The 13,867-nt window shown below is 32.6% G+C and overlaps 1 long non-coding RNA gene across 9 annotated transcripts; it reads left to right on the forward strand.

Annotated features, from left to right (window-relative positions):
- The first annotated feature begins 10,029 nt into the window (after positions 1-10,029).
- LOC112010863 (uncharacterized) lies at positions 10,030-12,278 on the forward strand. Of its 9 annotated transcripts, XR_010623539.1 has the most exons (5): positions 10,030-10,214; positions 10,320-10,402; positions 10,569-10,703; positions 10,816-10,928; positions 11,845-12,278. It is a non-coding gene; the product is annotated as an uncharacterized LOC112010863 (long non-coding RNA). The 9 variants fall into 9 exon arrangements; XR_010623535.1 differs by having other exon boundaries at positions 10,032-10,402; XR_010623538.1 differs by having other exon boundaries at positions 10,032-10,402; positions 10,816-10,924.
- The last annotated feature ends 1,589 nt before the right edge of the window (positions 12,279-13,867 follow it).

The raw sequence follows: 13,867 nt of genomic DNA on the forward strand, positions 1-13,867 counted from the left end.
TTTTATGTGAAAGGAGCTGAGAGTGTCACTTTTTCAGAGTTAGATATGATTGAAAGGAAGAGGAAGAAGAACATAATTGGTTCAAAATTTTCCACATTTTAATTATGTTTCTGAAAATGTAGTTCAGGAACGCCCTATGCAACCTGCGGTATTTGTCAAGTCAAAGATGATAAACGTCACTGATTATGGGTGTTAGGCCACCTGGCGGGCAGTAGTAGAAGCCATTTTGTATATTGCTTTGCAAATAGAGATATTTTAATTTTTACCTTCCATCGCTGTCAATTGTTTATTGTAAAATCTTTTGAGTATTTTATTGTAAAATATAGTTTTTTTTTTTTTTGTTCACAGTAAAATTCTTTGTAGTTTTCTAAAACATTTTACCAAAAATACATGGTAATTAAACCTTTTATGGTAAAGTGCAAATTATATCTCTAAAATTTAAAAAATTTTAAATTTTATATCTTGAAATTTCAAAATTTGAAATTTACTCACTATTATATTTCATTTGCATTAGCCGTCATTCTGTCTATATTTTACGTTAAGTATAAGCTCTTTTTTTTTTTTAGAATACGTTGAGTATAAGCTTGTTGTGTGTATTTAGTTCATCCAATAAAATGATGTGACATCAGTGTTATTGCGGTAAATCATTTTCACTATGCCATGTTCTATTAGATGAACGAAACACATGTTGCTTGTTTATGTGTGGTACTTAATAGAAAATATGGATAGGAAAATTGTAAATGCAAATAGAATATAATTTTAAAAGGTAAAATTTAGATTCTAAAACTTTAGTGTAAAATTCAAAACACCCAAATTTCAAGAATATATTTTACATTTTAAGCCAACATTTTACAAAAATATACAGATACTTTCTCTCATCTAGTGACTGGGCTGCCAATTCGACGGCTGGAAGGCATCGACGTTGATAATTTGTGCTTGAAAATTTTTATGTAACACCAAAATGAGTGTCAATGTTTTTGGATGAAACTTGTCGCATCAAAGTAAAAAAAGTAGCGAGCTATACGCCATAATTGATTTCCTTCAGATTCTCAGTGGCCATTGGCCACATACTTGGAATTCTGGTGATGTCTTTGAAAGTGAAAGATTTGGCTATATTTGTATATAAAAATCTGTAACTCTTGCTTTGGTTAGTATATTCTTATCTCCTCCGACACACTCTAATCCCAGTTTTGTGAGGAAAAAAAAGGATGTGAATGATTTTTTTACACTTTGTCTTATGTTTTATGTTTTAGCTTCCTTGGCCCAAAAAAAATACTTCTTTTTCTATTCATTGTTTTATTTCTTTTTATAGAGTTTTTTTTTTTTTTTTGGTTTCTTTACCCAAGTTTTGTATTTACTTTTCCATAAGTTTGTATTATAATTTTTAAATATATATGTTTATATATATATATATATATATATTTTTTTTTTTTACAATCTACATAAATTAATAAACTTTTACTAAAAGAGGTTGGGTTGATTAGGTTCAGGTTCGATCCAGTCACAAGTCGTTCTAAACGAATTATAAATCTTATGTTCTTTATATATCTAGTTGTCTGTCTTCTATTTCAATTCAAATAAGTTACCAAATAAAAAAAAAAAACACCAAAATATAAGTGTTAAATTATATATGAATTTTTAAGTTTATAGAATTGAAGGTTTATTAAAAACCGAAACTCTCAAACCTTAACCTCATTAAAAAAATAAGTCTTAGAGAAGAAAAAACCTTAGAAATGAAAGAAAATAAAGAAAAATTTGAGCAAGAAGTAGTGAAAGTGTAAAACATGTTTACACATGGTTAAATTTTATTTTATTTTTAAAACAAACTATTTTGAAAAGAGGGGTCTATTTGAACCGATCCATTGTTTCAGCAAGTTGGGTTTAGTTCAACCCTTTTTTCATGGGTCCAAAAACTCTTATACATACCTATATTTTTTTCTTTGGATTTTGATAAATTATTAGGTTTAATCCTCTTGCCATTTATAGTATCAAACTTGAGGACCGTATGTGGATTCTCAATGTGGACTCTCTCTCCTTCCCAGAGATTGGACTCCCATAACCAAGGGTCCACCGCTTAATGGGAGGGCAGTAACAGAATATTAGAATGTAAGTACTGACTGTATTAGCAAAAATAAAAACTATTATACACACTTTTTAAACTGAAATCATGAGTTAAAGACATGATTTCTAACTTTGAAATTATGTTTTCAATTCACAATTTCAATCAATTCAATACGCTTGAAACATGGCTAGAATGAAATATAAACGGACTTTTGTCACAACTTTTGTAACAATTTGCTCATGTTACAAGTTATGAGTAGTGGAATAAAAATAATGGGTCTATAATTTCACTCACGACTTACCACGTGAGCAAATGATAACAAAAGCTATGGTCCTAACATTACTTACAAAGAGATACACTATTACAACAATGTAATATTATTATATTAAATATTCATATTATACTGTAAAAATTAAGTCTTTGTACTGATTGCTTGAAACCGTTTGAGCTAAAGGATGTATAGAATGTAAACGGGGTCCACTCATCATTAAGGGAACATAAGAACAACAAAGAAATAAAGTGAGAGAAAAAAAAAGAAGAAAAGTGTAAGGTTGAAATTTATTAACTATCTTGTTGGCTTTATTCTGTGCCAATTTATTTGTAATTTAGCACTTAGTAATCCTATATTTAGGTGGGATTCATGTAAGGGTAGTGTGTAAAGAGAGTGTGAAGAAAAGCTCAAGTTTGTTCAAAATAGCAGAGTTTCGCGAGTAGGACTCGCGGCTAACTTGCAACTGGCAAGCCGCCAACTGTAGGCACATGAGAAGCACACAGGGGAGTTAAAGGGTCGCGCCAGCTGTCGCACTACTGGACAAAAGTCCGAGGCTGGCCAGGCCGTTACCTCACAACTTGAACTCGCGACTTGGACAAGCTGCGAGGTCAAGCCGCCAAGTTACCCTGTTTGGCAAAAACTGACTCTTCGTATTCCAAACACACACCACTATATATAAACCCTTATACCCACGAAATCAAGAGAGCTTCCAAAGCGAATTTTGTGAGAAAAACCCTAGAGAAAACAAAATTGCCTCATCCCCAATCTTTACCTAAAAGACTCTACAAATTTCTCTACTCTCTTCTTCTCCATTGATACATCCTTGAGAGGTTCTTGACCAAATCCTTATCTCACCACACCCACGTCTGTGAGAAGGTACATTTGGTGCTAAGGGAAGCAGTTTGGAAGGAACCAATGTCTATTGGTTGATACTATGTTCAAGTAGCGGAATCTGGTAAGTTAAAGAAGAAATAGGTTCGGCGTAACCTCGTTGGAGCAAGAAACTTTGAGGACTTAGGTACACTGGGTAGATTAGGCTTGGAGGGACTTCTGCTATTCATGTATCCCAACTACATTTTTTAGTGGATTATTTACCGCTTGGAGGGCGGCGGAGAGGTTTTACGCCGAGGGCTTCGGTTTCCTCTTTGATAACACATCGCATGTTGTCCTTGTGTTTGCATCTCTCTTCCTTTATCTTTGCCTTTTATTTTCTGTTGTGGATGTGATTATATTTGACTTAGATTATTTATCAATTCCGTATTTAGCTTATGTTCATGTTCCGCACATTAATTGTTTGATAATAAGCTTGAATTGATATTTTGTAATTTGGGGTCTAAACGTTCAAAGGTGTTTTACACGCATTTTGAACTTTCAATTGGTATCAGAGCGGGTGCACTTACTGTGGTTTAAATACCTAAGTGTGATCCTTGACCTCTTGTGTTATTTGTCATAGATTGTGCTTTGTATGCCTCTTTGTATGATTTGGTTAATGATGAGTGTAATATGCCAAGTGTTTGTGAAAATGCCTCTATAAGTGATAATCCTTATGATTGTGATGCTATGTTACATGAATCTCTGGATGTTGTTGATATTCCAAATGAGAAACTGTTGAAGAAAAATGCTAAGAAGTTTCAAAAGAATTTGAGCAAGTTATTTTGTGAAAATGATGATTTGATTGCTAAGCTCAATGAATCCAACAATTTGGTTGAGAAATATAAAAAACTTGCTGAAATTTCTCTTGAAAAGCTGAAAGAGTTTGAATGTTTGAATATGGACTTGGATGCTAAACTTGTTTTGTCTAACAAACTTGTTGATGACCTTAAATATGAAAATGAATCTCTTAAGATGCATGCCAAGTGTTTGATTGCTGAACCTATTGCTAAAATGGATGATAATATATGTTGCAATCATGTTGTGGTATCCGATTTTGTGCCTAATGTGTGTTCTACCTTTAAGGACAAATCGGTGTACATTCCTCCACATAAAAGAAACCAAAAGGTGGAGAGAAAGGCTATTAAGTCAAAGCCTCTATTTAGGTCTCAATCTAAGGCTTTAGATGGATCTAAGTTTGTTCCAACTTGTCACTATTGCGGTGTGATCGGTCACATAAGATCTCAATATTCTAAGTTGAAGAAAGAACAAAAACATGTTGCTAAATCTCTTCCTAAAAAGCTTAGTGGACCTAAACACATTGTTTGTCACCATTGTGGTGCTTTTGGTCATCTAAGACCTTATTGCTCTAAGTTTCATACTCTTAAAAGAATTAAAAGAAAAGAGAAACTTGAGCTTCTTGGAAGTTGTGCTAAAGAGTAACCCGGTTTTGAGTGAAAATAGCATGTTATTAAAGAAAATGTTTAATGCTCTTAACTCCTTAACTATGTGCATCTCCGGTTCTCATTCTTCCAACCCTCGTCTCACTTCTCTTGAGACACTTATTCCAAACAATCGTTCTGTTTGGATGAGGAAAGGTTCCTATGGTTGAACTTTTACTCTTTTGGTCCTTGATCTAATTCTTTCGATCTTTGTAGAACCCTTCATACATTAAATTCCATATCTTCATGCATTTGTGCATCTTGCATTTTTTTGTTTTTGATCTTACTTTTATGTTTCAATTTTGTGTAAGTAAAAAAAGAAATCCAAAACCACATAAAAAGTGAAAAATTCAAAAAGTTTGATCATATATGTTTGAGCACATATCACATGTGAGTTTTGCCTTGTACCTTTGTACTAATGGCTTTGTGCATTTACGAGCTTAGCTTGTTCTTTATGCACTTATATCTTCGTGGGAAAAATCTTAACATCTATGTGTGATTGTTGTAAATCGATCTTCAACCTTGTCATGAATGATTTGTCAATAGTTATGTTGGTTTTGATACATGCGTAGACTTGTACCTGTATATCTTCTCACTCTTTTATTTTTATTGCTTAAAGAGCTCAACAAATGTAAATCTCAAAATGAAAAGAGATAATGAGTTGCAAAAGCCGTCGCACATACTAGTATTTGATTAGGAAAAAGGGAAAGCGACTTTTATGAAAATGTATGATGCCCAAAAAGGCCAAAGGCTTGTTCATCAAATTAAAATATCAAAACTTTCAAGCATCAATCTCAAAATGAGATGTATTGATTCAAAATGATCAAATGTTATGATTTGTAAAGAAGCCAAATGAAAAGTTTTAAAGATATGTAATCATTTTCTTGTGGGAGGTTATATATGTTCATTTCTATAATTGAGATAGACCACTTGACTTAGTATTACTTGTGTATGACTTGATTGAATTGATCATTGAAGTTTCATTCTAGACTAAGGACTATTTCACATTTGATACTTACACACAACACACATGCCTCATGTTCAATGAATGCCTTATTCATTTGTTCAATTGTATTTGTTTAAATGTGATGTGTGTGTGCTCAACTTTATATGGATCAATCCAAAAAGATTTTTGATCATTTTCTATGTTTTTGGAAGTGATTTTTATCACTCTTTGTGTTCTTGTTTAGTGCTTACATTGTTTTTCATTGTTTAAACATGTTTTGGTGTTGAAAAACAGGTATCAGAGTTTTTCGGGACTCACTCGTGACTGACTCGCGAGTCGCGAAACTGGAAAAATGCATTTTCCTCGCATTTTTTGGATCTCTGGCAGAGAGATTCGCAACTTACTCGTGACTCACTCGCGAGTGAGCACTCAAGTCGCGAAAAAGACTTAGAAAATTTCATGAAAATCGTTTTCACGACTCATCTTGCGACTTGCCCAATCGCGAAACGCCCTGAAACAGCTTTTTTAAGTGTTTTTCATGGGAAAACTGTTTTAAACCTTTCTCATTCTCTCTTAAACCCCTCTCTCACTATTTTTACATCAAAACTCAATCAATTTGAATGTTTTTCATTCCATTAACATCTCTAAGATAATTTTAAACTTTTTTCACTGTTTTGGATCCTTAGATTATGTTTTGGAGAGTTTTGAGATCTTGGTTAGGATTTTCATCATAGGGGTTAGGAAAACTTATTTTCTCTCAAAATTTTGTATGGGATTGATTTCTTTTGATGATTTGCTTTGGTTATTGGCCCCTTGTGGCAAAAAGATCATGTATTAAGGGTGGTTTTCATGATGTTCATGCATTGTTTCACATTGTTGTTCATAGTGTGCATGCTAGGTGTTTGATAAAATGTCTCTTAGGCATTTTCTCGCTTGTTTGGACTCCAATGAGTGTCAAACTTTGAGGTTTCTCATGTTTCCTCATTAGAAACATGTTTGGTTCATTGGTTGTGTATTTAACACACCTTGCCCCACATATGCATTTTTCATGCATTGGTTCATACATTGTTTCTTCATCCTAGCATGTCATGTCTTAGGATTGAGCTTCATTTTCTCATTCATCTCGCACTCCTCATATATCATTGCACCCCTCATGCATTATTATCATTGTTCATACCTTCATCTCTTGCTCCCTTTTCTCCTTGACCCCTTCGTCTATTCGTGTCAAAAAGGGGGAGAGTATACTCTAGAGTAGTATACCAGAGAGTTTTGTCATTTCTATATGACTCTTGTGCACATTCCTAGGGGGAGAGATTTTCTATAAGGGAGATGCATATACCAAGAGGAAGAAGACATTGTTTGGTCAAGTTGCTCACATGTTTCACATCATGTTTACTTGATCGTAATTTACTTGTTACATTGTACTTGTCCGTTTATTACTTACTTTACCTTGATGGTCTAATGTGTTTTGTGCAAGTATTTCAGGTTACAGGTATATATATTCCAAGTTCACCACAGCTCCTATGATTCATGATAGGGGGAGCGATATAATAAGGGAAGTACTTTATAGTTTGTACCTCTACCTTTGTAGGTTTTTAAGATTCTTAGTTTAATATTTGTACCTGCTACCTTTGTAGGTTTTAAGGTTTATGTTTATAATTTGTACCCATGTTGCTTTTGTAAGTTTTTAGGATTGTTTATGCACACTTGTAGGCCTTTGTGGTTTGTACCATGTTGTATGTAGCCTGTGTGCTTTGGTAAATCAATACTTGACTAAATATTATGCATTTACTTCTAAATACTATCACTCTTGTGCCATTGTAGGATTTTTCCTAGATGCATATACTTCATGTACTGTGCATTCGTTGAGTGTTGGTCATTCAAGTGATTTGCCTTGTGTTTGTCAGCTTGAATGTCCGGATGTTCATTCCAAGTGTGAATGAGTATTGTGATCACTTGGTTATAGTGATTACTTGTTTTGGTCTTGTCATAGTTTATTGCTTTATTCTATTGTACTTGATCGCATTGTGCTTGCTCCATATGCATTACAAGTTTTCTACATACAATGAACTTATTGTGTTATTGTGTTTCAGGAGTTCTTATTCTTATGGTTCAAAAGTTTCACAGATTCTAGAGTTAGGTGTGAATGAGTTTTCCAACTGTTCCTAACTCACGCGTTAAGTCTAGAGTTTGTTTTAGGGTTTTGTCACGGAATATCTAAAGGGGGAGATTGTAAGGTTGAAATTTATCAACCATCTTGTTGGCTTTATTCCGTGCCAATTTGCTTGTAATTTAGCACTTAGTAACCCTGTATTTATGTGGGATTCATGTAAGGGTAGTATGTGAAGAGAGTGTGAAGAAAAGCTCAAGTTTGTACAAAGTAGTAGAGTTTCGCGGCTAGGACTCGCAGCTAACTCGCAACTGGCAAGCCGCCAACTGTAGGCACGTGAGAAGCACATAGGGGAGCTGAAGGGTTGCGCCAACTGTCGCACTAGAAGACAAAAGTCCCAGGTTGGCCTAGTCGTTACCTCGCAACTTGAACTCGTGACTTAGACAAGCCGCGAGGTTTAGCCGCCAAGTTACCCTGTTTGGCAAAAATTGACTCTTCGTATTCCAAACACAAACCACTATATATAGACTCTTATACCCACGAAATCAAGAGAGCTTCTAGGGAGAATTTTGTGAGAGAAACCTTAGAAAAAACAAGATTGCCTCATCCCCAATCTTTACCTAAAAGACTCTACAAATTCTTCTACTCTCTTCCTCTCCATTGATACATCCTTGAGAGATTCTTGACCAAATCCTTATCTCACCACACCCACGTCTGTGAGAAAGTACATTTGGTGCTAAGGGAAGCAGTTTGGAAAAAACCAATGTCTATTGGTTGATGCTATGGTCAAGTAGTGGAATCTGGTAAACTAAAGAAGAAATAGGTTCGGCGTAACCTTGTTGGAGCAAGAAGCTTGGAGGGCTTAGGTACACTAGATAAATTAGGCTTAGAGGATCTTCTGCTATTCATGTATCCCAACTACATTCTTTAGTGGATTATTTACCGCTTGGAGGACGGCGGAGAGGTTTTACGCCAAGAGCTTTGGTTTCCTCTTCGATAACACATCGCGTGTTGTCCTTGTGTTTGCATCTCTCTTCCTTTATCTTTGCCTTTTATTTTCTGTTGTGGATGTGATTATATTTGGCTTAGATTGTTTATCAATTTTGTATTTAGCTTATGTTCATGTTCTGCACATTAATTGTTTGATAATAAGTTTGAATTGATATTTTGAATTTATGGTATAAACGTTCAAAGGTGTTTTACACGCATTTTAAACTTTAAAAAAGAAATAAAGTAAAAGAGACGTCTAAGATGTCACTGATGAATTTCAAAAAGAAATAAAGTAAAAGAGACGTCTAAGATGTCACTGATGAATCATGTTCCATAAACATAAAGTATGCTTTATGACAAAATCAAATCTTTTTTATGTTCATCAACTTTGGACTTCAAATGATTCTCGAAAAAAAAAAAATTGGACTTCAAATTAAACTTCAAAAAGATTACAGGAAAACTAAAATTTCTACTAAAAAAATAAATGTTTATTAAGCATTATTAGTTCATAGATGACTTGTTCCTCTATAGTATCATCAACGATTTGAATAATTTAATAACTCTCCCAAAATCTGGGGATTATTGGATACCAACCCTAATCCAAGCACTATACGTTATATCACATAAAACAAAGTAAACGACATGAAGATTATAAAGATGGCAATGCATCATCNAAAAAAAAAAAAAAAAAAAAAAAAAAAAAAAAACAAACAAAACAAAACAAAAGTTGTTTCACAATAATAAATAAATAAATAAACATGGACAATTTACATTTTATACCTAATAATATCTTTACAAAAAAAATTTAAAGATTTAACAAAATATAAAAATAACTATCAATAGTATTTAAATTATATATATAAGAATTATAGTATGCATCTTATTGTATATCTTTAAGTATATTTATGCATATGCATGGGATTAAAAGCTGAAATAACTAGGAGAGTTTAGAGAAAATAAGTGAACTCTAAGTTTGCCCCTAAAGAAGTAATTTGACTCTCAGGATAGTTTGATAGATCAGCACATTAGATATTGCTCTACCATTAGAGATGAAAGAAGAAAATAAGTACAAATATTCTTAAATATGGGAGGTGAGGTGGAGGATTGAATCAAAATTTCTTACTCTAATACAATATTAAATTAGCAATTCTCCTAAAAGTTTAAGCTTATAGGAGATAGTGAATATATTCATTTAACCTAATCTATATATATATATATATATATAAAACCGAAACTTTTCAAGCTCCCACAATTTTCCACATTAGCATTAATTAATTAAATATTTTAATTAATTAATATTATAATTACAAAATACAGTAATATCATTCTTCCCCCACTAAATACCCCCGATACTTCTCTAAAAACCAAAAAAACTCTCTCTCATTTGTCACGCTAAACTCTCCTTCCCCCTGACTTAAAACTCACCCTCAAAACCCAAAACTTGGTTCCTCCCACCGCCGTCGTCATCGCCCTCGCCACCACGGATTACCGCCACCACATCGATTTCTCTCTGCATCTCCATCGTCTGTTTTCTAATATTTGCGTTCATAGTTTTTTTTTTTTTCCTGGGGTTTTGATTTGGAAAACCGGTTTTGCTATTGATTCACCACCAATCTCCTCTTTCACAGGTAACTTCTTTTCTCTTTTTTTCTCTCTTTGGAGCACTGGGCATTGAGGTTTTTCTCTCTCACTCTTTGGGTTTTCAGTTTTGGTAGGTATTTGGATTCCAATTGGTTCTTAATTTTTCCATTGCTACATAGAATTTTGATTTTTAGGTTTTTGAATGTTTTCGTAGGTATTTAGATTCCAATTGGTTCTTAATTTTTCCACTCCTACTTAGAATTTTGATTTTAGGTTTTTGATTTTCTTGATTTTAGCTAATCAGAGAATGTACAAAGCTAATAAGAATGCTTTAAAATTTTCTCAATCTTTGCAAGTACCTCAGTGCTGGTGATTGTAAGGGAAAACTTCATATCTATTACCTACAAACTTCTGATTATTCATGCTTTCAGGTAATGCATTCACCTACATGCAGTTTTGAAATATTCCTTTCAGGCTATGCTTTCTGACAAGCGTTTAGGTCCTATGCATCTTAGAATATTAAAATTTTGGAAATTTTGGCAGGGTGCTCATGACTCAAGTAAAAAGGAGGCTAATTCTAAAGAAGCCGCAAATAGCCAGTCCTTCCTTGCATCAGGGGGCCGCGATTGAATGATCCATCTTTTTGATGTCAGTAGGTTTGCTACTTTCCTCTGTTTTTTATTTTTATTTTGTTAATCTCTGCCCACTCACTGGGGTTTCTATACTGCTGTTTATCTCTGTGAGTTGTGGACTTCTTTCATTGTAATTTTGGATGGTTCTTTCTTCATTTTGAATGAAATTTCCTAAATTTGCTGCAATCCTAGATGAGTATTGCTTAATCAAAAGTTATCTGTCTCATATATGTGACTACAAATTTTTTTTAAAATCTAAGTTTTATATCAAGGTTAGCAATCTGACACTGACCCAAAAAACAAATAAAATAAATATGACACTAGGCTTACTTTGTCTTGAAGATTTTTTGTTTTTCTTTTGTTTTTCTTTTTTTTCATATAACGGGTAATTTTTTGTGTGTTTTAAAGACATTTTAATGGGTAATATAATATTTTTGTCTTGGTTTGTGTCAAATTGTAATTTATAGGTCTTAATTTTATGTTTTCAGTTAGGTTGTACTGTTGCTTTGCAGATAGCTTTTGTTTCCAGCATATATTTTTTGAAATTCATATATATATTTTTAGGACATGAAATTTCTACTAAGAAGACATATGCTAGGTACATGGAACTTTTCTTCCTTCTAATTTCAATTGGGTATTTGTTCTTGTGCTCCTTATTTTGAATTATGGCAGGGCAATTGATGTTTGTCTGGATTTTTGCTACCTAGAATGTTACTTTTATGTGGATGAAATATCTTAAAGTGCATATGCCAAAATTGCACCATATTTGTCACAAATAAAAAGATATATGTTGCAACTAACAATGGCAAAATTGCTAATTGATGTATTAAAATATTAAATTTTGGTTCAAAGGTTGATATAAACCTAATTTTTAACATCTATTACAATTTTAAGTGAATACATGTAAATTTGTTCAAATGTTAATTTTTATGCCTTACAGGGCTTTGAGGAGTACTTGAATTTGATTCTGGATGATACTGGAAAAGTCAACATCAAGAGGAAGAGAAAAAAACTTTACGTGGGTTCTTTTTCTCATTTTCCTTTACTTTTAATCTTCCAAATATGCATACTCTAAATGTGGTACATCTATTTTGTTATGGGTCAATTACATAAAAAAAAAATGTAAAGGGTAGATTCTTTTGAAGGGATGTAACACAACAACCACCTCTCTCTCTCTCTCAATAGTGGAAAGTGATGATTTTAGCAATTGTTTAAATTGGCATTATGTTTCCTTTTCAATCCCATTGAGGTCTAGCATCTTTGTTTATTGGGAATGTTAGAATTTAAATACATCTTGGATATCAAGAATGATTAATGTAATTATGAAGATATTTGATTGAATGAGTATGGAATTAACTATATTTGTTTAATTAATTGTATTGGAGTGTACTTATATCAGTTATATATTTTCTAAATATGATCTCAAGCTCTGGGTTATTACAATATTTCATTGTATGTAATAGATTTTATTACTTTGTAAGTGATAGATTTTATTGATTTGGTATATAATTTATACCATGATCTTTTTTTTTTTTTCTTCTCTTCGTATTGGGGAAGTTATCAATAGCTTCCCGTGCATCGCACGGGTTAGCGATTAGTAATTATTAATATTATTTCCATGAAAATTCTGCCTGTCTTAGAGATAAAGCAATTAATTTGATTTTAATTTTTTTTAGGAAAAAGCAGCATTGTATCTTTGATATAGATAAGTGAAATTCAACTACTTTTTTAAAAGAGGGGGAAAGGTTAAGGGATGTTCTAAGGGCACTAGTTTAGGAAATATGTTTAATTAGAAATTTTTTATGAGAAAAAAAAAGTAATTAATTTTTTTGATAGCTTTTTATTTTTCACAACAAATCATAGATGATAAGTTGTTATTTATTATAATTTGAACCCACAACTTAAATCACTTTTTGTTTATCTTTAACAGCTAATAGTAATCTACCATTTAAGATTTGTTGTAAAAATATTGTGAATATAATATTTCTCTTTTATATTTTTTATAAAAATTGGGTCAAAACTTTTTTAAAATGATTTATTACATGATAAAAAAAAAAAAAAAAAAAAAAAAGCAAAAGTACTATTAATATATCTTTCTATCATAGCATTTCTTATTGAGAATATGCCAACAGAGTTCAAACAAATCTTTGGGTGCGTATAAATTCCCGACATATCTACCGAGGGGAGGGAAACTATTTTATTTTTTCAAGGGAGTAAGAAATTAGCTTGTCTTAAATGAATTGATGTACAAATTTGTTATCACGTATTATTATTATTATTATTATTGTTGTTGTTGTTGTTGTTGTCTTTCATATGCTTTTTAAAAATACGTTCTATTGTTCGACCCAAACTTGAATGCTACTATAGAGTACTTGACTTGGTTAATCCAATAAATTCAAACAACAAAATAACAAGTTGAACCTTCTAATTATCCTTGTCGATCATTGTGGTTTGAGTTGGAAGAATCAGCGCACAAAGTTTATTTCGGTGCAACATTAGTTATTCCATATATATATTGATGTTTACAAAGCTACGCATTCTTGGCTTGGAAGAATTCCAAACGACGGGCAACACAACATATGACCAGTGCGACACCAAAAAAAAATGTATGTATTTATTGACCCAAAAAAAAGAGGACAAAATTGGGAAATGCCCCATTTGAGCAAAAAAAGCAGCATTATGCCATTTTTTCCAAACTAAATAGGGAAATACCCCTCTTTTGTAACTCGACTTCCATAAAATCGAGTTATAGGCAATTTTTTTGATTTTCTTTTTTACCTATAACTCGATTTTATATAAATCAAGTTAAAAAACGCCACTATAGGTCCTAAAAACGTCACTATAGGCTCCTAAAAAACGCCGCTATAGAGTCGAAATCAATTTTGAGAAACTCGATTTTCAAAAGAGGGGCATTTCCCTATTTAGTTTGGAAAAGAGGACACAATGCTGCTGTTTTTGCTCAA

This window comes from Quercus suber, unplaced genomic scaffold (assembly GCF_002906115.3).
Source record: "Quercus suber isolate HL8 unplaced genomic scaffold, Cork oak 2.0 scaffold_342, whole genome shotgun sequence".
Classification (NCBI taxonomy): Eukaryota; Viridiplantae; Streptophyta; class Magnoliopsida; order Fagales; family Fagaceae; genus Quercus; species Quercus suber.